The sequence below is a fragment of the Triticum urartu genome, chromosome 1A (assembly GCF_056163025.1).
Source record: "Triticum urartu cultivar PI428250 chromosome 1A, HENAU_Tu73, whole genome shotgun sequence".
In the NCBI taxonomy this organism is placed as follows: Eukaryota; Viridiplantae; Streptophyta; class Magnoliopsida; order Poales; family Poaceae; genus Triticum; species Triticum urartu.
This window is the reverse complement of record NC_141873.1, coordinates 589,800,546-589,827,405: the sequence shown is the minus strand read 5'-3', so window position 1 is coordinate 589,827,405 and position 26,860 is coordinate 589,800,546. Positions and strand designations below refer to the sequence as shown.

The 26,860-nt window shown below is 46.2% G+C and overlaps 1 pseudogene; it reads left to right on the top strand.

Annotated features, from left to right (window-relative positions):
• Positions 1–23,374: 23,374 nt before the first annotated feature.
• LOC147993194 (cytochrome P450 81Q32-like) lies at positions 23,375–24,533 on the top strand (annotated as a pseudogene).
• The last annotated feature ends 2,327 nt before the right edge of the window (positions 24,534–26,860 follow it).

Here is a 26,860-nt window from a genome sequence, read left to right as displayed (position 1 = left end):
CCAGATAAGTTGGATGGATCTGCTGAAAGTTCCTTTGCAGCAACCCATGTGGTTTTGGGGTACTGCTCAGGTTTCCAGTAAGAGCCATCTGCATTGATTTTCCTCACAAATCCAACACCCTCTTTCCTAGGGTTTCGATTCAGGATCTGCTTCTTGAGGACATCACATAGTGTCTGATGTCCTTTGAGACTTTTGTACATCCCTGTTTCAAGCAATGTCTTCAACATAGCATTCTCATCAGCAATAGCAGTGGTATCCTTAGCAGAGGGGTTAGTTACCACGTCAACAGTTGAAGATATTGCAACAGCAGTAGCAGTGGAACATTCAGCAACAGAATTAGCATTATCACGCTCAATGCATTTAAGACATGGTGGTTCAAATCCTTCCTGAGCGGGACTGATCTGTTCGGAGCGAAGTGACTCGTTTTCCTTTTGAAGATCTTCATGAGCCACCCTCAATTTCTCAAGTTCTTGCTTCCTTTGAAGATAATCATAGGAAAGCTTTTCATGAGTTGTTGAGAGAGTATCATGACGATCTTCAAGTTCCTGATACTTAACGTGAAGGTTTTTTATGTCTTCAATTAAGGATTCAGATCGAGTCATTTCAGCACCCAACAGATCATCGCTTCTGTCTAACAGTTTTTGAATATGTTCCATAGCTTTCTGTTGTTCAGTTGCAATTTTAGCAAGTGTTTTGTAGCTAGGTTTTGAATCACATTCAGAGTCATCGTCACTAGATGTTTCATAGCGAGTAGTGCGTGTGTTTACCTTGGCACCGCGTGCCATGAAGCAGTGGGTAGGAGTGGAGTCATTCTTGTCATTTGCGTCGGTGTCGGTGATGCAGTCATTGTCTTCAGTGTTGAAGATGGACTTGGCGACGTATGCTGTAGCCAGACTCGCAATGCCAGAATCAGACTCCTCCTCAGACTCCACCTCTGCCTCTTCAGATGCGGACTCCTCCTCTGAATCCATCTCCTTTCCAACAAACGCACGTGCCTTGCCAGATGAGCTCTTCTTGTGTGATGAAGACTTTGATGAAGACTTGGAAGAAGACTTTGAGTATTTCTTCTTCTTCTTGTCGTCAGAATCATATTCCTTGCTCTTCTTCTTCCTTCTGTTCTCATTGTCCCACTGTGGACACTCAGAGATGAAGTGTCCAGTTTTCTTGCACTTGTGACATGTTTTCTTCTTGTAGTCATGAGCAGAAGCTTCATCATTCCTTGAGCTTGATCGTGAAGATTTTCTGAAGCCTTTCTTCTTGGTGAATTTTTGGAACTTCTTCACTAGCATTGCAAGTTCTCTTCCAATGTCTTCAGGATCATCAGAACTGCAGTCAGATTCTTCTTCAGATGAGGAGACAGCTTTTGCCTTCATGGCGCGAGTTCGCCCATAGTTTGGACCATAGATATCTCTTTTCTCAGAAAGCTGAAACTCATGTGTGTTGAGCCTCTCAAGTATGTCAGACGGATCGAGTCTTTTGAAATCAGGACGTTCTTGAATCATCAGGGCCAGGATGTCAAATGAACTATCAAGTGATCTCAGCAGCGTCTTGACGATTTCATGTTTGGTGATCTCAGTGGCGCCGAGGGCTTGAAGCTCGTTTGTGATGTCAGTGAGTCTGTCAAATGTGTGCTGGACATTCTCATTGTCATTTCGCTTGAAGCGGTTGAAGAGATTGCGAAGGACACTGATTCTTTGATCTCTCTGGGTTGAGATGCCTTCATTAACTTTGGAGAGCCAGTCCCAGACCAGTTTGGATGTCTTCAAGGCACTCACACGGCCATACTGTCCTTTGGTCAGATGACCACAGATGATATTCTTGGCAGTAGAGTCCAGTTGAACGAATTTCTTGACATCAGCAGCAGTGACACCTTCTCCAGCCTTGGGAATGCCGTTCTCGACGACATACCATAGGTCGACATCAATGGCTTCAAGATGCATGCGCATCTTATTCTTCCAGTAGGGATATTCAGTTCCATCGAAGACGGGGCAAGCAGCGGAGACTTTGATTATCCCTGCAGTCGACATAGCTAAAACTCCAGGTGGTTAAACCGAATCACACAGAACAAGGGAGCACCTTGCTCTGATACCAATTGAAAGTGCGTTATATCGACTAGAGGGGGGTGAATAGGCGATTTTTATGAAAGTCTTCAAAACTTGGGAGTTATGAAGACAAACAGTGAAGATTATGCCAATTACTATGCAGCGGAAGTTAGATTACACTAGGCCAGCCATGGTCATGTATTCACAGAGTGAAAGCACAGTGACAAACAGCTTCAGTGTAATAAGGATCAAGTGGGAAGAAGTTATGAAGCCACACAGATCATGCATTCACGTTGTGAAGACAAATGATAAAGCAAGCATGCAATGACTTCACAATAAGTAACAGCAAGGGAAGGAAGTGAAGATGAAACCAGTGACTCGTTGAAGACAATGATATGTTGGACCAGTTCCAGTTGCTGTGACAACTGTACGTCTGGTTGGAGCGGCTAGGTATTTAAACCTTAGGACACACAGTCCCGGACACCCAGTCCTGAACACACAGTTCAGGACACCAAGTCCTCACCGTATTCTCCTTGAGCTAAGGTCACTTAGTCCTCGCCCAATCACTCTGGTAAGTCTTCAAGGTAGACTCCCAAACCTTCATAGACTTCGTTCACTGGCAATCCACAATGTCTCTTGGATGCTCTGAACGCGACGCCTAACCGTCTGGAGGATTCACAGTCCTCAAGTGTAATAAGTCTTCAGATCACACAGACAAGAAGACTCAAGTGATGCCCAATTTACTCTGGCTCTGGGTGGTTAGGGCTTTTCTCCTCACTAGGAATTTTCTCTCAAAGGCTTCGAGGTGGGTTGCTCTCAAACGACAAAAGCCGTGCACTGAAATCTGAGCAGCCAACCGTTTATGGTTGTGGGGGTGGGCTATTTATAGCCACTTGGCAACCCGACCTGATTTGTCTGAAATGACCCTGGGTCACTAAGGAACTGACACGTGTCTCAACGGTCAGATTTAGAACTCTCATGGCAACTTTACTTGGGCTACAAGCAAAGCTGACTTGTCCGGCTCTGGACAAGATTCGCTCTCTTTGTCTTCACTCGAAGACATAGGTTTTTGATTTAGGCATCACTTCAGTCATTCTGACTGGTTCTCCTGGACCCCACTTAACAGTACGGTGGTTCCTATGACTCAACAAGAATAAAAAGAACTACGAAGGATCTAAGTCTTCGAGTTCCATAGGCTTCATAACGTGTCTTCTGTTGTCATAGTCTTCAATGTGAATATCTTCATATACCACCTTTGTCTTCAATGTCTTCATACATTTTTAGGGGTCATCTCTGGTAGTAAAACCGAATCAATGAGGGATTTCTACCTGTGTTTTCCTGCAATTCTCACAAACACATTAGTCCCTCAACTAGGCTTGTCGTCAATACTCCAAAACCAACTAGGGGTGGCACTAGATGCACTTACACCCTCCCATGCTACGGATGGCTTGAACAATCTTTCCAAAAAGATGTTGGGGGGGACTGCATCGCGTTTTGCTCCGATGCGTGCCAGGACGTCCGCTGCTTGATTGTTTTCTCGGGCTATATGGTGAAACTCCAGCCCTTCGAACCGAGCTGACATTTTTAGGACGGCGTTGCGGTAAGCTGCCATTTTTGGGTCCTTTGCGTCGAAGTCTCCATTTATTTGGGATATCGCGAGGTTTGAATCCCCGCGTACCTCTAGGCGCTAGATACCCATGGATACTGCTATCCGGAGACCATGTAGGAGGGCCTCATATTCGGCTGCATTGTTGGAATCCGTGTACATGATCTGGAGCACATATTGGACTGTGTCTCCTATGGGGGACGTCAGGACGATGCCAGCCCCCAGTCCGGCCAACATTTTGGAGCCGTCGAAATGCATAATCCAGTTTGAATATGTGCCGTACTCTTTAGGGAGCTCGGCCTCCGTCCATTCTGCGACGAAGTCGGCCAAAACTTGCGATTTGATAGCTCGCCGTGGCTTATAGGTTATATCGAACGGGAGAAGCTCGATGGCCCATTTTGCAATCTGGCCCGTTGCATCGCGGTTGTTGATAATATCGTTGAGTGGTACATCCGAGGCTACTTTTATAGAACACTCTTGAAAGTAGTGTCATAGCTTCCGGGATGCCATGAATACCGCATATGCAATCTTTTGATAATGCGGGTACCGTGATTTGCATGGAGTGAGGACAGTGGATACATAGTAGACCGGCCTTTGAAGGGGGAATTTGTGTCCATCCGTTTCCCGCTCGACAACGAGCACTGCGCTGACAACTTGATGTGTTGCTGCAATGTACAATAACATTGGTTCGCCGGTATTCGGCGCGGCCAGGACTGGGTTTGTTGCCAATATGGCTTTTATTTCGTCAAGTCCGGCCGTGGCGGCATCCGTCCACTCGAAGTGTTCGGTGCGCCGAAGGAGGCGATAGAGGGGTAGTGCCTTTTCTCCCAAGCGGGAGATGAAGCGGCTTAAAGCCGCCACGCATCCGGTTAAGTTTTGTATTTGTTTAAGGTGCTTTGGGACACCCAATTGTGACAAAGCTCGGATCTTGGCTGGGTTTGCTTCAATTCCTCTACCGGATACAATGAAGCCCAAGAGCTTTCCGGCTGGAACGCCGAAGACGCATTTTTCTGGGTTGAGCTTGATGTCATATTTTCGGAGCTTATCGAATGTAAGCCTCAAGTCATTTACTAGGGATTCGACATGTCTTGATTTGACGACCACATCATCCACATACGCTTCCACTATTTTGCCAATCTGATTTGCCAGACATGTCTGGATCATGCGCTGATATGTTGCGCCGGCATTTTTCAGCCCGAAGGGCATTGTATTGAAGCAGAATGGGCCGTATGGTGTGATGAATGCTGTTGCAGCTTGGTCTGATTCTGCCATCTTGATTTGATGGTAACCGGAGTATGCGTCGAGGAAACACAACGAGTCGTGTCCTGCGGTGGCATCGATAATTTGATCGATACGGGGGAGGGGGAAGGGATCCTTTGGGCAAGCCTTGTTAAGGTCTTTAAAATCGACACACAGGCGCCAGGATTTGTCCTTTTTTGGTACCATCACCAGGTTTGCTAGCCAGTCCAGATGTTTTATGTCTCTAATGAATCCGGCCTCCAATAGCTTGGCTAGCTCCTCTCCCATAGCCTGTCTCTTGGGTTCGGAAAAACGCCGAAGGGCTTGTTTGACAGATTTGAATCCTTTTAGGATATTTAAGCTGTGTTTGGCCAGCCTGCGTGGGATCCCTCGCATGTCTGAAGGGTGCCAGGCGAAAATGTCCCAGTTCTCACGTAGGAACTCTCGCAGTGCGGCGTCTACATCAGGGTTCAGTCGTGCCCCGATGGAAGCTGTTTTATTGGGGTCCGTTGGATGGACCAGGCATTTGACTATTTCGTCAGCTGGCTTGAAGGATGTGGATTTGGATCTCTTTTCGAGTATCACATCATCCCTGTTAACCGTGGAGCGCAGAGCAGTCAGTTCCTCGGCCGCTAAGGCTTCGGATAGTGCCTCAAGGGCTAATGCGGCCGTCTTGTTTTCGGCACGGAGTGCTATGTCCGGATCACTAGCTAGAGTGATAATTCCATTCGGCCCGGGTATCTTAAGCTTCATGTACCCGTAATGGGGTATTGCTTGGAAGATTGTGAATGCTTCCCGCCCTAGTAAAGTGTGATATCCGTTCTTAAATGGGGCCACCTGAAACATGACTTCTTCGGACCTGTAATTATCCGGCGTGCCGAACACCACATCTAGTGTGATTTTTCCTGTGCAGCGCGCTTCCCGACTAGGGATTATTCCTCTAAAGGTTGTGCTGCTTCGCTCGACGCGGTTCCAGTCTATTTCCATTTTTTGAAGGGTTTCCTCATAAATGAGGTTCAGTCCGCTGCCTCCATCCATGAGCACCTTGGTGAGGCGAAAGCCGTCCACTATGGGACTGAGGACCAATGCGGCTGGTGCTCGGGCTGTTCGGAATCTAGGTTCATCACTTGCGTTGAAGGTAATGGCAGTGTCGCTCCATGGATTTATTGTTGCAACTTGATAGACTTCGGCGAGGCTGCGGAGTGTTCTTTTTCGCACATTGTTTGATGCGAAAGTCTCGAAGACTGTGAGAACGGTACTGGTGTCCTTGGGCTGGCTTTCTGCGGCCTCTGGAATTAAGAGGTCCTCGCCGATTTTGGCCACCTGCCGGAGTATCCAACATGCTCTAAGGCTGTGAGTTGGTATGGCGTCCTCTGTACTGTGAATTTTACAGGGTCCATCAAGCCATCTTTCCAGTATGGTTCCATGCCCTGTAGAGGGTTTTGGCTTTTTGGTGTTTATCCCGGGTGTCCTGTGATAATGCACCCTCTTAGTTCGGACGGGATTACTATTCAAGGCCGGATTATCCCAAAAATTTATTTCGGTTTTCCAGGCGCTTTCCATCGCACAGTATTTTTGTACTATGGACGCCAAGTTAGCGAAGCGTGTGATATCACGACGACTTACGGCATTAAGGATTCCCTTGTCCGTGCAATTACTGCAGAAAATTGAGATTGCGTCTTCCTCGCGGCAATCCTTTATCCTGTTCATAACCAGGAGGAATCTGGCCCAGTAATGATGTACTATTTCCTCGGGCCTCTGCCTGATTTGGGAGAGATCACTTATGATCGGGTGGGCGGGTGTCGTTGAATCTGAAGCCTCACCCAATCCAAGATTCGGAGGCCGAAGAGTTTCCGAACTCTGAAATTCGGATTCTTGGATGTTGTCCAGTGAATCTGGCCCGTTGCCTGATCCTAAGCTCAGGTCTTGAGTTACATCTCCCCCTCCGCGGGTATCCGGCTTGGAGGGGTCGGGAATTCGGACGTAGCTAGTCCTTAAAATAGATGAAGGGTCGCCGCACTGCGTCTCTACCACGGCAACGTGGTGGGTGACTTGGGGAGAGTTGATTTCTCTTAGATCGGGTTTAAGCCCAACCTGGTCGTAATCCGTAGCGACCCCCAGGGCGGCGAGGTGATCCAAGAGCTCATTTACGGAAGAGAGCTCCATTGGATCTAGCTGCTCAACAAGCTCCGAGCTAACGTGTAGGTTGCTTTTGATGACCCGAGAGGAAACCACCTAGCCGGAGGGTTTGGCCGACAGCCAAGGCTCCCTTAGCAACGGCGCCGTCTTTAAAGACGGGAGGAGGCATCCTTCCTGATTGTGACGGCACAGAGGAACTCTCAATGAAAGCACCAATGTCGGTGTCAAAACCGGCGGATCTCGGGTAGGGGGTCCCGAACTGTGCGTCAAGGCCGGATGGTAACAGGAGACAAGGGACACGATGTTTTTACCCAGGTTCGGGCCCTCTCGATGGAGGTAATACCCTACTCCTGCTTGATTAATATTGATGATATGGGTAGTACAAGAGTAGATCTACCACGAGATCAAGGAGGCTAAACCCTAGAAGCTAGCCTACGGTATGATTGTTGTGTATGGAGTTGATTCCCTACGGACTACAACCCTCCGGTTTATATAGACACCGGATAGGGTTAGGGTTACACAGAGTCGGTTACAATGGTAGGAGATCTTGAATATCCGCATCGCCAAGCTTGCCTTCCACGCCAAGGAAAATCCCATCCGGACACGGGACGAAGTCTTCAATCTTGTATCTTCATAGTCCAGGAGTCCGGCTGAAGGTATAGTCCGGCTATCCGAACACCCCCTAATCCAGGACTCCCTCAGTACATACGCATCAAAGAAGGTCGTATGCCCTCTAGGATTGGAGGTGGAGAAGATACATGCATGCCCTAATGACTACATCCTATACCGCGGTGCATACAAGGATCTGAACGCATGCCGGGTATGCGGTACATTGCGGTATAAGATCAGACGAGATGACCCTGGTGATGTTCATGGCGAGCCCCACAGGAAGAGGGTTCCTGCGAAGGTGATGTGGTATGCTCCTATAATACCACGGTTGAAACGTCTGTTCAGAAACGGAAAGCATGCCAAGTCGATGCGATGGCACAGTGAGGACCGTAAGAAAGACGAGAAGTTGAGAGCACCCGCTGACGGGTTGCAGTGGAGAAAAATCGTGAGGAAGTACTGGGATGAGTTTGCAAAGGACCCAAGGAACATATGGTTTGCTTTAAGCGCGGATGGCATTAATCCTTTCGGGGAGCAGAGCAGCAATCACAGCACCTGGCCTGTGACTCTATGTATGTATAACCTTCCTGATGTGCATGAAGCGGAAGTTCATTATGATGCCAGTTCTCATCCAAGGCCCTAAGCAACCCGGCAACGACATTGATGTGTACCTAAGGCCATTAGTTGAAGAACTTTTACAGCTGTGGAATGGAAATGGTGTACGTACGTGGGATGAGCACAGACAAGAGGAATTTAACCTAAAGGCGTTGCTGTTCGTGACCATCAACGATTGGCCCGCTCTCAGTAACCTTTCAGGACAGACAAACAAAGGATACCACGCATGCACACATTGTTTAGATGACACTGAAAGTATATACCTGGACAAATGCAGGAAGAATGTGTACCTGGGCCATCGTCGATTTCTTCCGACCAACCATCAATGTCGAAAGAAAGGCAAGCATTTCAAAGGCGAGGCAGATCGGAAGAAGCCCGCCATGCGTACCGGTGATCACGTACTTGCTATAGTCAATGATTTACACGTAATCTTTGGAAAGGGTCCCGGCACACTAGCTGTTCCGAATGACGCTGAGGGACACGCACCCATGTGGAAGAAGAAATCTATATTTTGGGACCTACCCTACTGGAAAGACCTAGATGTCCGCTCTTAAATCGATGTGATGCACGTGACGAAGAACCTTTGCGTGAACCTGCTAGGCTTCTTGGGCGTGTATGGAAAGACAAAAGATACACCTGAGGCACGGGAGGACCTGCAACGTTTGCACGAAAAAGACGGCATGCCTCCGAAGCAGTATGAAGGTCGTGCCAGCTACGCTCTTACAAAAGAAGAGAAAGAAATCTTCTTTGAATGCCTGCTCAGTATCAAGGTCCCGACTGGCTTCTCATCGAATATAAAGGGAATAATAAATATCCCAGAGAAAAAGTTCCAGAACCTAAAGTCTCATGACTGCCACGTGATTATGACGCAACTGCTTCCGGTTGCATTGAGGGGGCTTCTACCGGAAAACGTCCGATTAGCCATTGTGAAGCTATGTGCATTCCTCAATGCAATCTCTTAGAAGGTGATCGATCCAGAAATCGTACCAAGGCTAAGGAGTGATGTGGCGCAATGTCTTGTCAGTTTTGAGCTGGTGTTCCCACCATCCTTCTTCAATATCATGACGCATGTCCTAGTTCATCTAGTCGACAAGATTGTCATTCTAGGGCCCGTATTTCTACACAATATGTTCCCCTTTGAGAGGTTCATGGGAGTCCTAAAGAAATATGTCCGTAACCGTGCTAGGCCAGAAGGAAGCATCTCCATGGGCCATCAAACAGAGGATGTCATCGGGTTTTGTGTTGACTTCATTCCTGGCCTTAAGAAGATAGGTCTCCCTAAATCGTGGTATGAGGGGAGACTGACTGGAAAAGGCACTCTTGGAAGTGACTCAATAATATGCAGGGACGGATATTCTTGGTCTCAAGCACACTACACAGTTCTATAGAACTCTACCTTGGTGACCCCGTATGCCGATGAACACAAGAACAGTCTGCGCTCCAAACACCCGGAGCAGTGCAACGACTGGATTACATGTGAACACATTAGGACTTTCAGCAGTTGGTTGGAAGCACGTCTCAGAGGTGACAACACTGTTTGTGATGAGTTGTACTTGTTCTCCAGGGGACCATCTTTGACTGTATTGATTTACAAAGGATACGAGATAAATGGGAATACATTTTACACGATTGACCAAGATCAAAAGAGCACCAATCAAAACAGCGGTGTCCGCTTTGATGCAACAACCGAGAAGGGAAAGGACACATATTATGGTTACATAGTGGACATATGGGAACTTGACTACGGACAAGATTTTAAGGTCCCTTTGTTTAAGTGCAAATGGGTCAATCTGTCAGGAAACGGGGTACATGTAGACCCACAGTACGGAATGACAACAGTGGATCTAAAAAATCTTGGGTACACTGACGAACCGTTCGTCCTAGCCAATGATGTGGCACAGGTTATCTATGTGAAGGACATGTCTACCAGACCGAGAAAAAGAAAAGATAAGGAAGCGAATACATCATACGATGAGCCAAAGCGCCACATAGTTCTTTCAGGAAAAAAGGACATCCTGGGAGTGGAGGGCAAGACAGACATGTCTGAAGATTATGAAAGGTTTCATGAAATTCCTCCCTTCAATGTCAAGGATGACCCAAGCATCCTGATAAACGCTGAAGATTATCCATGGTTACGGCGCAATAAGCAAATGACACAAGCGAAGAAAAAGTGAAGACTTTCTCCCGCAACTATTATGATGATACCATGCCAAATTTGTAACAGACGAGTATGCTATGCCAACTTTTTCAGAGTTCATTTGAAAACTATGAATTTAGGTCGAATTTTCTCTATAGGTGCATCTATGTTCATTTTTTTAGTAAAGTTAATCACAAACTTGTGATTCACACAAATTTCAAAGAATTCAAATTTCAAAGTATTTTGTTGTAAGTAGAAACAAAATAAAATAAATAAAGCAACAAAGAAAACAAAAAAACGAAAAAAGTGTTTTCAAATTTGAAAACTAATGGCACTAACAGAAAGTTTATAATTTTTCTAAAACTAAAAGCAAAAGGAATTAAAAAAATAAAGCAAAAAACAAAAGGAAATAAATAATGCAGAAAACAAAACAAAAAAACTGGAAAAAAATAGGGCTCGCCCCTGGCCCATGACCATTAGTCCCGGTTTGTGCCACAAACCGGGACTAAAGGGTTGGCCCTCGTTGCACCCAGAGTTTAGTCCCACCTCGCCAACCGAAGGGCGCCCACACCTGTTTATAAGCCCGTCCCTCTCTGCGTTGTTGAGCTCCTCTCAAAGTGAAAATAGATGCACCTATAGAGGAAATTGGACCTAAATTCATAATGAATTTCTCTGAAATTCATAGAAATTGATTATGAATTTAGGTTTAATTTTCTCTATAAGTGCATTTATGTTCACTAACAGAGAAGTTTATAATTTTTGTGACCTAAAAGAAAAAAGAAATCACTAAAAAACTATAAGTATTTAGTTCAAAGTAGAAATGAAAAAATAAATAGCAAAAAAGAAAAAAAATGCCTATAATATTTGTTATGACTAACTAAAATTACCAAATTGAGTATAATGATAAAACACAGTAATATTAAATAGCAGGAAAAATATTGACTTAAAAATTAATTTTTATAGTAAAGTTATTCATAAACTAGTGATTCACACAAATTTTAAAAAATTCAAATTTAAACTATTCAAACTTTAAAACTAATGGAACTAACAGAAAGCAAAAAGAATTAAAAAATAAAGCAAAAAACAAAAGAAAATAAATAATGCAGAAAACAAAACAAAAAAACTGGAAAAAATTAAATATAGCAACAATAAGTATTTTGTTGTAAGTAGAAACAAAAAAAACAAAAAAAGTGCCACCTACTGGGCACCCACGGCCTGAATACGACTAGAAACCGTACCATGGGCCAGGATTCAGGCCCGCGGGAGGCCCAGTAGGCCCACAGGCACACATTGCACGGTTAGTCCCGAAAGCCTGCTTTAGAGAGGAGCTCGAGAGGGAAGGCGCACCGCACCTTATAAATAGGTGCGGCTCCTCTCAACTAGCGAGGTGGGACTAAACATTTGGGCACGGGGCAGCACAAGGCCTTTGGTCCCGGTTGGTGGCACCAATCGGGACTAAAGGGGGGCATTGGTCACGGTTCGTGGCACAAACCGGGACCAATGCCCCCCTTTAGTCCCGGTTGGTGCCACGAACCGGGACTAAAGGCTTTGCTATATAAGCAGCACTTAGCAGTTTCTCCAAAATCCATCCCTTTCTTCTCCGCCCGACGCCCGCTACTCTGCCTCGTCGCCGTCGCCGCCGAGCCTTCAGGCTGCTCCACCTCGTCATCGCCGCCGCCTCCGACGCCGTCAGGCTGGTCCACCTCACCGTCGTCGCCGCCTTCAAGTTGGTAAAAAGCCTCGATTTATTGGCAATTGCTAGAATTATCTATGATCTATTTTGGAAAACCTTTTTTGTTTAGACTGCTTTTTGTTTATAAGATGTCTGGAATTCCTTATTTATATCCCATGCAAAAGAAGACAATCCAAGGCAAAGGCGAGAACAATAAAATTAAAATTTCTTCTTTTTCGGAGGGATTGTAGGTCTTCTCAATCGTCTATTCGGCACAAGAAAAAGGACGCCGTCAGGCTGCTCAACTTTGCCGTCGCCGCCGCCCTCGACGCCATCTGCTCCGACGCCGGCGCCGCTCCCCGCGCCCCGACGCCGCCCGCCGTGCTCCGCCACCCCTCTGTGAGCACCTGCCTCGCGCCCCTGCCTTGCCTCGCTCCCGCGCCCCTGCCCTGCCCTGCCCCGCCGGCGCCACCGCTGCCGCCATGCCCCTCTGCCCCGCCGGCGCCACCACTTTTTTTATTAGTTTAATTTTTTTTCATATATATATATATAATGTATGTGTATGTATGTGGCTATATGTTTTTGTTCATATGTTGCAATATGTTTTTTTATTTTTATTAGTTTATTTTTTTTGTTCATATGTGATGTATATGTGTATATGGCTATAATGTATATGTGTATGTGATGTATGTGGCTAGAATTTGCTAAATATATATGTTAAAATGTTTTTTTGTTCATATGTAGAAAGTTACAATTTTAGAAAAGTTTTATATATGCAAAAGTTACAATTTTAGAAAAAGAAGGATAGGAAAGAAGAAAATAAGAAGAGGAAAGAAAGAAGAAGAGGAGAAATAAATAAGAAGAAGAAAAAAGAAGAAAAAGAAGAGGAGAAGAAGAAACGAATAGTGGAGAGGAAGAGAAAATAGATTCTCTTCTTCTCCACTATTCCTTTCTTCTTCTCCTCTTTTTTTCTTCTTTTTTTTCTTTGATCTTCTCCTCTAGCTATTCCTTTCTTCTTCTCCTCTTTCTTCTTCTTCTTCTTCTTCTTCTTCTTCTTAATTTTTATCGGGAACGAGGGTGTCGAGGATCGCCGAGGGGTCGAGGGTCGGGAACTAGGGTAGAGGGTCGAGGGTCGTTAAGGGGTCAAGGGTCGAGGGTTTCAGGGTCGAGGGTTCGAGGGTTCTATAGGGTCTAGGGATCGAGGGTCGAGGGTTCCAGGGTCGTCTAGGGGTCGAGGGTTCCAGGGTCGCCGAGGGTTCGTGGGGTCGAGGATCGCCGAGGGGTCGAGACAGGTTTCCTAGTATCAAAGTATTGAAGAAATCTATGGCTTCATCATTACCCGAAAGTAACCAGGGCATGATGGTACGAAGTCCTCCAAAGCTATTCTGGAATGGAGTCCCGGATAGGATAATTTGCCTTTTTGTACGAATTTCAGCAAAGGCCTTCCAAATAGGATAATTTGCCTTTTTGTACGAATTTCAGCAAAGGCCTTCCAAATAACGATATTTGGAAGGTTCTTGCTGAACTTTGTACCAAAAAGCGAATTATCCTATCTGGGACTCCGTTCCAAAATAACTTTGGAGAGCTTCGTACCATCATGCACCTGTTACTTTCGCCTAATGATGAAGACATGGTTTTGTTGAATCCTTTGACACTAGGCAACCTCCCGACCCCTCGGCGATCCTCTCGAACATGAGAGGAAGACGAGGATAAAAAAGAAGAGGGAGAAGAAAAAAAAAGAGGAGAAGAAAGAATAGAGGAGTTCTTCTCCTCTATTCTTTCTTCTCCTCTTTTTTTCTTCTTCTTCCTCTTTTTTTATCAGGAACGGGGGTCGTCGAGGGACATAGATGTAGTGTCGTCATTGTCGATATACCCCCTCCCGATAGCTTCAACACGTGGGGGGGTCGATATTACCCCCTCCTTGAAGCATTCTCGAGGCCACCCCAAACCCTTGAAGCGTTGTCGAGGCCACCCCAAACCCTAGAGAAGCAGCGTCGAGGCCACTAATTAATATATATGATTCCTTACTATGATTAGCTAGCTAGTTCTACGTTTGCCACTAATATATCCATCTGTCATGTTTGAATAATAATTGCCATGTTGTAAATATTTGTAGAAACTATGGACACCGCCCGAGACGAAGCAAAAGAAGCGTTGTTGAGGGACATAATCGCAGAAGGAAGTGATGCCGTCTCGTTGTTTATCAACGACACCGATGGTCTGGAAGGAGAGGGTGAAGAAGCTGGCTCCGGTGACCTAATGCCGGTGCAAGAAGAAGAACATGAGGACGGCTCCGGTGACCCAATGCCGGTGCAAGAAGGAGACCGTGATGACGGCTCCGGTGACCGAACCGAGTCCGGCCAGGTATATATATTAGTTAAGCCTGTGCTGACTAGCTAATTGATGCATTCATTGTTTTGCTATGTACACATATTAATTAAGTCTTTGTTCTTTTTTCTAGCCCTCCGGATCGAGCACAACTGAGGTAAAGAGACGAGGCCCGAAGAAAAAGTTGAGCTCGGATGAAAGGTTTGAGATCATAGCAATCGCGCCCGACGGCCAACCGATTGAACCCGTCCGAACAAAGAACGCATTTGTTGCTCAGTGCGGGGTTCTGGTTAGGGACAAGATCCCGATCAGCATCCAGCAATGGTTAAAGCCGGCTACAGAAGACCCTGAGGTGTCTTACGTCAATGATATGCAGAAAAATGATCTTTGGACTGAGCTGAAGTCAAATTTCACCCTACCGCCAGAGGATGATCCGGAGAAGCCAGTTAAAGAGCAATTAATCAAGTCTTTTGCTCTTAAGAGGATGGCAGACCTATTCAGGAGGTGGAAGAAAGACCTGAATAGGTTTGTCGAGAAAAAAGAGACACCAGAATTCAAGGGCAGATATGAGAAGATCAGAGATGACTGGCCTGCATTTGTGGCCCACAAGACATCAGAAAAGAGTAAGAAGATGTCGGCGACAAACAAGAAAAATGCTGCAAAGAAGAAGCTTCACCATCGCACGGGGTCAGGTGGCTACCTCATAGCCTGGCCTAAGTGGGCCAAGGCTGAGAATGATCTGGTTGAAAAAGGGATCGAACCAGAGACAATGAACTGGCCAGACCGTTGGCGGACTTGGTTCTTCGGGGCTGGCGGAACCTTGGACCCTGTAACAGGGAAGTGCATTTGGACGGACGAGCAACTTGACATACCCTTGAAGAAGCTTCGGTACTATATCGTTGCAGCGCAGAAAGGGACGTTCCTTCCAGACAGAGAGAACGATGAGATCACAAAGGCCCTCGGAAATCCTGAGCACCCTGGACGGACACGAGGCACGCCAGGCTCCATTCCGTGGAAGGCTAGGTTTCCGGACGCAGGCGGTTACAAAAGCCACGAGAGGAGGAAAAAAGTGCAGCAGACCGAACTGCAGGCGCTGCACGCAAGGGTACAAGCGATAGAGGAACGAGAAGCAAATCGCAGCAAACGACTTGCCGAAGCTTCCCCTGAAGCTACCCCGCCATCTCAGCGGAGAAGCAGCGTGGCTTCCACCGAGCTGCTTCAGCCGGAGCTTGTCTTGACGGCTCCTGCCAGCTATCCCGTGGATGCTATCACGGAGGCTCAAAATTGCCACCTTATGACGCAATGGATTAATATGAAGGTCAAGGCAGCTGTTGGCTCTGTTTTTCCTAATGAACCCGACGCACCTTTTCACTGCCGGCCGATTCCAGAAGGATATGCTAAGGTGATGGTGGATGAAATAACGGAGGGATTTGAGGACCTCCCGCTTGACCACCCTACCGGAGAAGGGGAGACTCGGCTGGGTTCTTCTCTGAGTACTCCATGCCTATGGCGGAAGGAGCTCATCAACCTTCCGAACTGGACGCCTCCGCCTCCTCCTCCTCCTCCTCCTCCGGCGAGTCAGGGCACTCCGCCTCCTCCACCGCCTCCTCCTCCGGCGAGTGACGATCAGGGCCCTCGGCCGGCTCCTTCTCCAGCGTGTGGCGGCACTCCGCCTCCTTCTCCGCCTGCGCCGGCGCGCCCGAGCAGCCAGCCTCCTCCTTCTCCGCCTCGTCAGCAAGGGCGGAAGAGACCCGCCGCCGCTCCGGCAGCTGCTCCGGCGCGTCGTAGTCCTTCTCCTCCGCCTCGTAAGCAAGTAAAGAAGACAGCCGCTCCGTCTGTTCGGCCGGCGTCTAGCAGTACAGCCAGAGGCGGGAGGACATACAGATTCGGTCCTTCTCTGAAGACTCCAGAGAAGTTACCATACGAGAGGACCCCGGAGGAGAACGCGAAGATCGCGCGAACCGAAGTGGATGACTGGTTTCAAGGGTTGAAAGCAAAGAGACATCCACCTCCAGAGGAGAAGGTAGATCCGGTGAAAGTGAAGCGCACTCTGGCTGCCCTGGCAAAACCACCCAAGTCTCCGCCGAAAGGCAACTATGAGCGCATTATTGCAAAGACATGGGCCGAAGCGGAGCGGTCGGGAAGTACAGTCAGTGATCAAAGGCTGAAAGAACGACGAGCAGCTGGGAAACAAATTGCCCAGCTCGGCGAACAAGCGAAGCAATCGTGCCCCCCGCTCAAGGTGCCTAGCGACATTGTCGATCCGAGGATGGTTCCCGGTTATAGCAATCTTGACGATTACCTGCCCGACAATGTACATTATGATCCCATGGACGTGCAGATCCACAGATACGAGTACGGAAAGCCTCTCGTCAAAGATGAAAAATCTCTATCAACGATGATGCGAAGATTGCATGATTGGTACTTGAAAATCTGCAGAGAGTCTGGGGGGAGGAGTACATTGTATGCGAGAGTTAAACCGGAGCATGACCTCGTTGGAATTGAACTGTTGCCTATTCCATTTGAGGAGTTCTATCAGTTTTTCAATCAATTGGCCCTCGATAAAACAACGGTCACCTTCTACTGTCTGTAAGTACTACTACTTCTGTCATTAAGTCTCTCTATATAGCTCAGCTCTTTCATTGCATGTATTTATAATTATCCTCACTATATTATGCAGATTGAAGATCGCCGAATTGAAGAAAAGACAAATCGGTGATATTGGGTTCGTTAACACATATCTCATAGATGCAACTGAGGTTGAAAAAAGGCCCAAAGATACCGAGGCCAACTTGCTACGATCATTCAAAAGAAATGAACACAAAGATATAATACTCTTTCCTTACAACTTCAAGTGAGTGTTACTGTCTTGTGCATATTCGGTTTCCCTTATATATTAGTCCAGGTTATAGTAATATAATTGATGAGTTATGCATGCGTGCGCAGGTACCACTATATTCTCCTAGAGATTATTCTTGAGCAGGGAGTAGTAACTGTCTTGGACTCTAGACGAAAAGATCCCCAGGAGTATGCGGACATGACTGAAATCCTCTAGAAGTAAGTTAAATCGATCATTATCCACCATATCAGCAAATTTGTTCATTTCCTGATATCAAGTAATTGTTTTCTTTGTCCGGCAGGGTTTGGAGAAAATTCACCAGAAAAGCTCCGGGACTACCGAAGGAGCTGCAATTTAGACACCCGAAAGTAAGTACTATAGTAGCATGTTCCGCGCATCTCCTAGTGATTCAAGCGCTAGTTTCATCAATACCATTTGGCATTCTTGCTTATCAGTTTGATTGACCTCTATTTCTTGTAAAGTGGTTGTGGCAGGAACAAGAGATTGATTTCTGTGGATACTACGTCTGCGATTCCATCCGCCACACGACCTGTGAGCGGGGCGGGTACTCTGACGAACAATATGAAGTGCGTAAATAACAATATTCATAATTTTATTTTATTACCATCATTTGTGTTGAGTTTCATTCATTCATATATATATGTATTGACCCCCTTCTTCAAATTAGATGTTTCGGATGCGGAATGAACTCCTAGCACCAGATCGCATGCGAGCAATTCAAGAGGAATTGGCGGCATTCTTTCTTGACCACGTGATCGCTGAAGACGGAGAATACTATGTGGACCATGCGTCCATAATTTAGGAGATTATATTTGTAAGAGATAATTATTGTATATATGTAGCCGGTAGTGTCGGACGATAGATATACGAGAACTTGTTGTTCGACCAATCTCTCGGAGAAGGAGAGGTGGTCGATATCACTTCTCTCAGTATGCATATATGTTCATGACGATCTTCTGTTTCCTTCGTTTGCTTACTAGCTAGCTAGCGTGTCTAGTCCTCTCTATACATATGTATAGTACGTAGCGTCAACCAAGCACGGACATAAGAGAGGACACTTCTCTCTATTAATTAGCTATCTAACACAATATATGAAATACCTAAATTAACCCCCCAAAACTCCCAACCCCCCCCCCCTTTCAAAAAAAAACAAAAACCCCAGCCACAGAAATGCTGACGCGTGGAGGCCTATTGGTCCCGGTTGGTGCCATGAACCGGGACCAAAGTCCCTCCTGCCTGGGCTCAGCGCGCAGGCCACGTGGAGGCCCATCTGTCCCGGTTCTGGTTAGAACCGGGACTAAAGGGTCAGGGCATTAGTAACGACCCTTTAGTCCCGGTTTTGGAACCGGGAGAAAAGGCCCTTACGAACCGGGACAATAGGCCCGTTTTCTATTAGTGGTTCCCCTCGTCGCTTAGAAGTTTTGCACGAGCGCGCATCGTGTGTCCTTCCTGGTTCTTCCCTGAAAGCAGAAATCATTTCTTAGGGTCCATAAGCTCCACAAGGAGGCCGCACTAACCATACATAACACAGGTTTACTTACTTCAATGCAAACGCCAAATGGCAAAAACATCATCAAAGGAAACAAGAGCGGTGATCTTAAAAGCTTCAGAAACAAAATCCCATACATGCATGAGAAGCCACAATGCATTCGAAAAGGAGGTGTTTCACATTCTCAGGTTCACCACAAAACAAACAGGTAATAATATCATCTACATGCCTCCTTTTGGCTAGATTATCTCTGGTTAGAACCTTATTATAAACAGCTAACCAAAGGAAGACATGAATATTTTGAGGGCAGGTGATTTTCCAAAAACAGTCACCAATGGTAGAAACCGCACCACCAAATTTAATTTGCTGATAAAAGGACTTAACAGAATATCTGCCATTTGGTTCCAGCAACCAAATGGGTTAATCTAGGCATTCTGTTAATTCCACATTACCCGTCTCACTCAATAGATGTAACCACATGCTCACCCCATCCTGATCCACACATCTCCTTAACAGAAACCACATGCCTGTTAACAAATCTCGGTGTCGTGCTCATGTGATTGCTTGGTCCTCGGATGATCGACGGTATGCTTCAGATTTATTCTAACACTCTCAAATAGGAAAGGTACTGCAGGTTTTGTATCAGCAATTCAATGAACTAAATTAATATTCAGAGGATTACATGGCAAAATAGTACTCAATCCGTCCCAAAATAAGTGTTGCTAATTTAGTACAAAGTTATTGTAGTATATCAGCGACAATTATTCTGGGTTAGAAGGAGTACCTTTTATTACAGGAAATTGCTAACAAACAACCATCATGAATTATAACAGCTATGTCTGATTGCTGCTCGGATTAGATGCTGACTATCATGAAACAACGCTTTTATCCTACAATTATTATGAATCTAACATGTGTTCAGGAAATTCTGAAAAGCAACTCCATGCAAAATCTTAGTATATAAGGAACAAACTTGACACTACTCTCACACCTAATAAATTATATCAGGATGCCTCAAGAAATATCTTAAGAATGACTTACAGGGCCACGGGGGTCTATATGTGAAGAAGAGAATACATCACAGTAAAAATTCAAACTCACATTATAAGCCCAAGAGAGGTGCACAGCGTTTGCACCGACAATCCAGCAGAGCAGTTAAACTTAGATGTTGCTGGGTTTAGTTTATACTGGCACCCAACTGCGCCCAGCTTGGTGCCAAGCATGCACGATACATCAAGACAAGACAGGGCTTATTGTTTTAGTTTTATACTAAAATTTTATACTTTCTACATCAATTTACATACTAAAATTTGATATTACTTGATTAATCCTAGTTAAAATCACAACTAATTATTAAAATTAATCATAGTTTGTTTGTTATTCTCTAATGTATCTTAAAAACATATTTGTGTGATGATAAATTGAGATAGTATTTTTGTGAAAAAATGCATCTCTCTATGGATGAATTATGTCGTGTATAGATGTTTGCACCATTTCAGGCATGATCGATAAATATGTTGCCAGGAAGTTATACATCCTATTGTGATGCAAAAAATATCTCTAGAGATGTTTGTAGAACGCACAATTGTTTACATTGTGAGTAAGTACATAAAAACCCTTACAATATATGTAAAATCCTGATTCTTTTAGTTCATGAAAAATGAAAGAAATAAAGCAGGGTCAATAAAATCCTAAGAAGATGTTTATTTCCACAAGAATTTCAGTATGAATTAATATAAAATGAAAGTAGCAATTGAGTTTGACGTAAACTTTCAGTTTGATGTACAATGTTTAGATTTAGATTTGTATTTGTTTGGGGCCATTTCTATTTTAAGTGTTAAATTGTTTTCAAAACAATTCACTATTATTTTTCTCCTCTATGTTTACTATTGGCAATGACTTCACGCAAGGACGTATCTGGTACTCCGACACTTTACGGACTCCCCGTACTCCCAAATATAACTTATGGTAAAAATAATAAGAGTCTAAGAAAAATGACAACATAGATATAATATATGACAAGCATGTGGTAGAATTCATATCCAAATTGAAATGCAAATCATACAATAGAAAAACAAAAATATATTAATAGTAGAATGTTCAAACCTTTTCTTTTATTCTCCCTGGTACAATACAAGAGGTGAATTCTCCACCGATCTTCATTAACCTGGATCTGTACATGATTGGCTAATTGATACAATTATGTTAGTCACACACGAGTTTAGTGGAAACCGAGAGCTTCCACATACAACTTTGTAGAGAGTTACAGGAGGTTTAGGGAAAGGTGAAACACAAGGCAGAAAGTTTAGTTGCCTTAATTAGCAGCAAAACTCAAAACTCAACTTTGAAGCCTCTGAGACGACAACAATAACAAGTTAACGACGCTTTGTCCGTTTGACGCCATGCCCAGTGGCTCCATAAGCTGAGAAGAAGCTCAGCCGCGTAAGTGCATAACATCCATGGTGGCCATTTCCTGTTGTTGAAAGTGCGATCATTCCTGGCTTGCCATGAAAGCACAACACTGGCAAGAAAAAGTACACACCACATACGCCCAGAGCGTTTGCCTTCACTGATGTGTTTTAGCGGCCCATTTAGGCGTCCTTGAAAGCAAGCCACAGAAAGACCCTGTGCTTTAGAGGAATCACCTGTTAGGAATTAAGCCAGGATCAATGCCCTCACAGCGAGGCGACGATGAACACGAGCTCTACACACGCGATCCCGTGGAACACACAGAGAGGGAGAGCAGTTTTGCGACGCACTTCCCAGCGTCTTTTCTGGGCTTCTTTCTTCTATGGAAAAGGTTTTAAATCAGTCAGATGATTTCTCGCGTTGGTAAGCCGCGTCCAGTGCCGTCTGATCCCACCCGATCGTGTGGCCTGAAGCGCCTCTCTATCAGTTTCTTGTGACCTGTATTAGCTAGGTAGCGTCCCCGACTCACCGTGTCTATCTATTTTTTGACGCCTTCGATGCCCTGTAGTATATATGTAGCGTCCCGGTGACCTGCGTCGGTTTCTTCAGTGCTAAATGAGGACTGTGAACATCATGCACTTTACAAGCAGTGTTTTTGCCAGGTAGCGTCCCTGTGACTTGTAGTATGTAGCGTCAGTTTTCGTCCCTGTGACTATACTTCACAAGCAGTGTTTTTACCAGGTAGCTACGCATGTGATGGTACAAATAATCTCAAAAGCAAGCACATAGCAAGTGCTAAATGAGGACTCTGAACATCATGCATCTTGTGGACGCTGATCATGGACATTGGTTTTGATTTGGTACTATATAGCAAGCAAATGAAGTTAAGGTTGCCTTTGATGCAGGGGTTGTTGACACCGCTGCTGCCACCTTCAAAGCATGCTATCGCAACATCACCGGAGCAGCCGGGCCGCCATCGCCGCATTGCATTGTTGCGGCCGTTGAAGCACGCTGTCACACACTACTAGAAAAAGGCGTATCCCCAATATCTCTACTAGTGACACACCATGACAGAGGGTGCGCCATTACTAACGTCTCACACACACAAACACCCCCCCCCCCGGGTGGATCGTCTTTTAGGTTTTAAAAAAATGAAAGAAAATGATCAAAGATTCAAAAATAATTCAAAAAAATAGATGCCCATGTGTTATGTGTTCTAGTTGTTAGGAAATTAACAAACATGAATTTTGAAATTTTTTTGCAAAAGGCCGCCGTGTTTCGGTAAAATGGCTGTAACTTTTGCATACGACCTCTGATGAAAAAGTTCTTTATATGAAAAATCATCTACTTAAAAAGTTACATCTGAATTCAACTAGGGGAACCCGTTGAAGATTTTTAGAATCCCCAAAAACCTAATAGAATAAAAGATACGAGACTTTTAAGATCTGGAGGCAAAAAAATCGAAAAAAATGCAAAAAATAAATAAATTAGCAATGGCGCACTAGTGCATGGTGCGCCACAGCTATTTTCCCGCCTTCAAGTTAGCAATGGCGCACCTTATGAATAATGCGCCACTACTATTCTCCCGCCTTCACAATTCAAAAAAATAAAAAAAATTAGCAATGCACTGGTGCGCCACTGCTAAGTTGGGACAGAAGTTTAAAAGGGCCGGCCAACCACTTACCCCTTCATTCTTCTCCTCCTCTCCTCCACTCCATCTCCTCCTCTCCTCCTCTCCTCCACTCCATCTCCTCCTCTCCGGCGACCTCCTCTTCCTCCGGTGACCTCCTCCTCACGGTGCTCCTCCTCCGGCGACCTCCTCCTCCCTCCTCTCCTCCTCACGGTGCTCCTCCTCCCTCTCCTGCTCACTGTCCTCCTCCTCCTCTCCGGCGACCTCCTCCTCCCTCCTCTCCTGATCCTCACGATCTCTCCTCCCTCCTCTCCTCCTCACGGTCTCTCCTCCCTCCTCCTCTACTTCCGGCCACATGTGGAGCTCCCCCGGCACAAAGAACGTACCAGATCCAGGTTGAGAACGAAATTTGAAAAAAAATTCAAGCAAAAAAACGAGCAAAAAACAAGCCAAAAAATGAGCCAGATCTAGATCCAGATCCAGATTCAAAATTCAAAAATAGCAATGGCGCACGGTGGGGGTTAGACGGTGCGCCACTACTATTTTCCCGCCTTCAAAATTCAAAAAAAGAAGTTACCAGTGACGCACCTGTAGCAATAGTAATGGCGCACTACAAGGTGCGTCACTGTTACCCGCAATACTAATGGCGCACCAAGTATTTGTTACTAGTGGCGTGGTAATAGTGGCGCACCTATATTGCGCCATTAATGGCAAAAATAGGTGCGCCATTAGCAGTCCTTTTTCTAATAGTGACATCATCACCGAAGCAGCCATGTCCGTCCTCACAACAGTGTCGCGAATTTTTGTCGAAAAAGACCACCCATCAAATCAAATTGCCAGAAAAGACCACCTCTGAATACAAATGACAAAAAGACCAGTTGCACCATGGCGGCAGGCGCGCCGGCCAACACGTGGCACATGCTGCCACACGCGCAGGCGGCCTGGGGACCTGCCACCACATGTTGTGGCGGCGTGCGGTTTGCTTTATTTTATCAAGTGATAGACGGGACTGCGCATTTCATGTATTCTCTCGTTCATCCAAAATAATAAGGTGTGCATCATGGCCAAAACTGCCTGCGTGACACCAGCACCATTTTGGCGATCTGTGAGAGTGAGAGTGTGAGTCTGTGACAACATGGTTGCTATGCCTATGCTGACATTCAGGTACTGCTCATTGCCGGCACCGACACATCGGCGCTGACCACGGAGTGGGCGATGGCGCTGCTTGTGAAGCACCCAGAGGTGACGCGGAAGGTGAGGGCTGAGATAGACGCCAATGTCGGCATGGGCCGACTGGTTGAGGAGTCGGACATCACCAACCTACCTTACCTGCAGTGCGTTGTCAAGGAGACCCTTCGGCTGTGCCCTGTCGGCCCAATCATCCCAGCGCACGAGGCCATGTAGGACTGCACGGTGGGTGGCTTTCATGTCCAGCGCAGCACGATGATTCTCGTAAGTGGATGGGCGATCCACCGGGATGTCAATATCTGGGATGCGCCAGAGGAGTTCCGGCCGGAGCGGTTCTTGGAAAGAGACACGGTCACCACGCCCATGCTGCCGTTCGGGCTTGGTCGGAGGCGATGCCCGGGGAAGGGCTGGCGATGCGCCTTGTCAGCTTGACTGTGGCAGCACTCGTGCAGTGCTTTGAGTGGGATGTTGGTGAAGGCGACACCATCGACATGGCCGAAGGTGGTGGGCTGACAATGCCAATGGCTGCCGCCCCGGGAGTTTGTCAAGAGCGTGCTCTCTGCTTCCATTTGATGGGCTGCGGTCTGCGGTCTGCGGAGAGGTTTCTATAGAAATAGAAGAAGCTGGATTGAAATTGTGTAGCAATGGCTCTTTCCCTTTTCTCCTTTCTGTTTCTCGGAACAATGTATTTCCGTTCATTTGCAATGGAAAGGGGTCATGCCCGGTTTGAAAAGAAAAAAAAGCAATGGCGCACATGTACTGGTGCAGCAAGGTTCCTTTAGATGATATCCGAACATTACAAGTCCATATTGGATGATATTGAACATTACAAACCATTTTTTCCACTGAATCAGTGACGGGCAACAGGCCAAAAACAGTTCGATATGACAAGTAATGAAGTAAGTTTATACAGAGTACCTTGCATTTCTGTGTGTAAAATAGAAACAGATGAAAATTACCCAAGGAAACGCCAGCAAAATCGACAATCAAAATTTGCAAAGTCGGTAAGAATTACAACCCGATGCAACAATCAAATTTTACAAAAGCGGTATAATGCAAGGTGAGAAATGATCAAGGTCATACAGAACTTGAGTTTCTAGCAGCAGAAAAATCTTCTGATTCAGAGATCGAGAAATGCTCTTATGATTCAGAGATCAAGAAATGCTCTGATGGTTAACATGAGTGCTTTGATTCAGAAATTAACGCTCTTTTATTGACTGGTGATTTCTGGATTTAGACACAACAAATATACCTCTGGCCTCGATAACACTACAATACACACGATCAATATGAAAAAGAAAACACAAGGAACAAGTTGAGGCGAACGGCAACTGTTTGACTTACTCGCAAGCAGATATCTTCGCTTGTAAGAATACATTCTTTACGTGTGTTGCTTTTGCACATCTCTATCTTAAAATTTTAGATACTTGCAAATATGCATGTACTTTGAGCATGATGGAATAACGCCCCTGGTACAAACAAGAAAGTGATGAGGCGCTTTTCCAACCTGGCACTGCCTCAACTTCCTCTTAGGCGATGCCACCAAGTGGCGCCCCAACTACTAGTCAACTCATCATTCTCTGCATGACTGCATGCATCAGGAAGAAAGAGGCCACATACAGAAAATTATGGCAGCACGGCCTGCCGCCTGGATTGGTGGTGGCAGGGCCCATCAAATGGTCATCGTTCCGTTGCACGGGCTGCCCTCATCCAAATTTCTGTAATTCACAAGGTGCCGCCAACGCCCGTGGCGGCAGGTGCCACGTGTCGGCTGGCACGCCTGCCGCAGCTGGTCTTTTCTGTCATTTGTGTTCAAAGATGGTGTTTTCTGGCAATTTGATTGAGCAGGTGGTCCTTTTAAACAAAAATTCTAGTGTTGCGTCCATGAAACACGTCATTGTGGCATCGTCGAAGTAGCCGAGCCTCCGTTGTAGCATCACCGCGGGTATCGAAGCATGACGTCACAGCATCGTCACGACTGTTCGAAGCACGCCGTCGTAGCATGTCATGGCCGTCGAAGCATGCCATCGCAGCAGCATTGCGGCCGTGGGAGCACACCACGGGCATTCAAAGCATGTCGTCATGCCATTGCCACGACCGCTACAACACGCCCCGTAGCATCACCACGGCTGTTGAAGCATGCCTCCGCGGCATTGTCATAGCCGTCGAAGCGCGCCATGGGTGTTCGAAGCATGACGTTGCGCTGATGCCACGTCCGTCACAACATGCCTCATAGCATCTCCGTGGCTGTCAAAGCATGTCGTCGTGGCATCGTCACGGGTATTCGAAGCATGTCATTGCGCTGATACCACGGTTGTCAGAACATACCTCATAGCATCGCCGCTGCTGTCGAAGCATGCCATCGTAGCCTGCCATGGGTGTTCGAAGCATGTCATTGCGCTAATGCCACGACCGTCAGAACACGGCTTATAGCATCGCCGCGGCCGTCACAACATGCATCGTAGCATCGCCCCGGTTGTTGAAGCAAGCCGTCGCAACATCCTCGAAGAAGTCGGGATGCCGTCCCAGCACATTACGGGCGTTGGTAGCATGTCGACGTGCCATCGCCGTAGCATGGCTCGTAGCATCACCACAACCTCTGAAGCAGTTGGGTGTCACAAAGACCGCCGTTGAGCGTCGCAGCAGTGCATCATCGTCTCGGCTTATAGTGCGTCATGTCTTTGAAGCAGCAGCTCATGTTGCTAATGGTGGTTGTCGTCATTTCACTTCCAAAGCCGCAAACTGCTGCATGTTGTTGTAGCGCTGATGCAAGGGCGGAACATCCCAACAATTGACGACGTGGCTGCTGCGTTGGTGGCATGGGATGCAGACTGCCTGCTCAAGACGGTCAGAACCGGGGTTGCCGCCATCGGCTGATGGCATGGCGCTCGAGCAGGCTA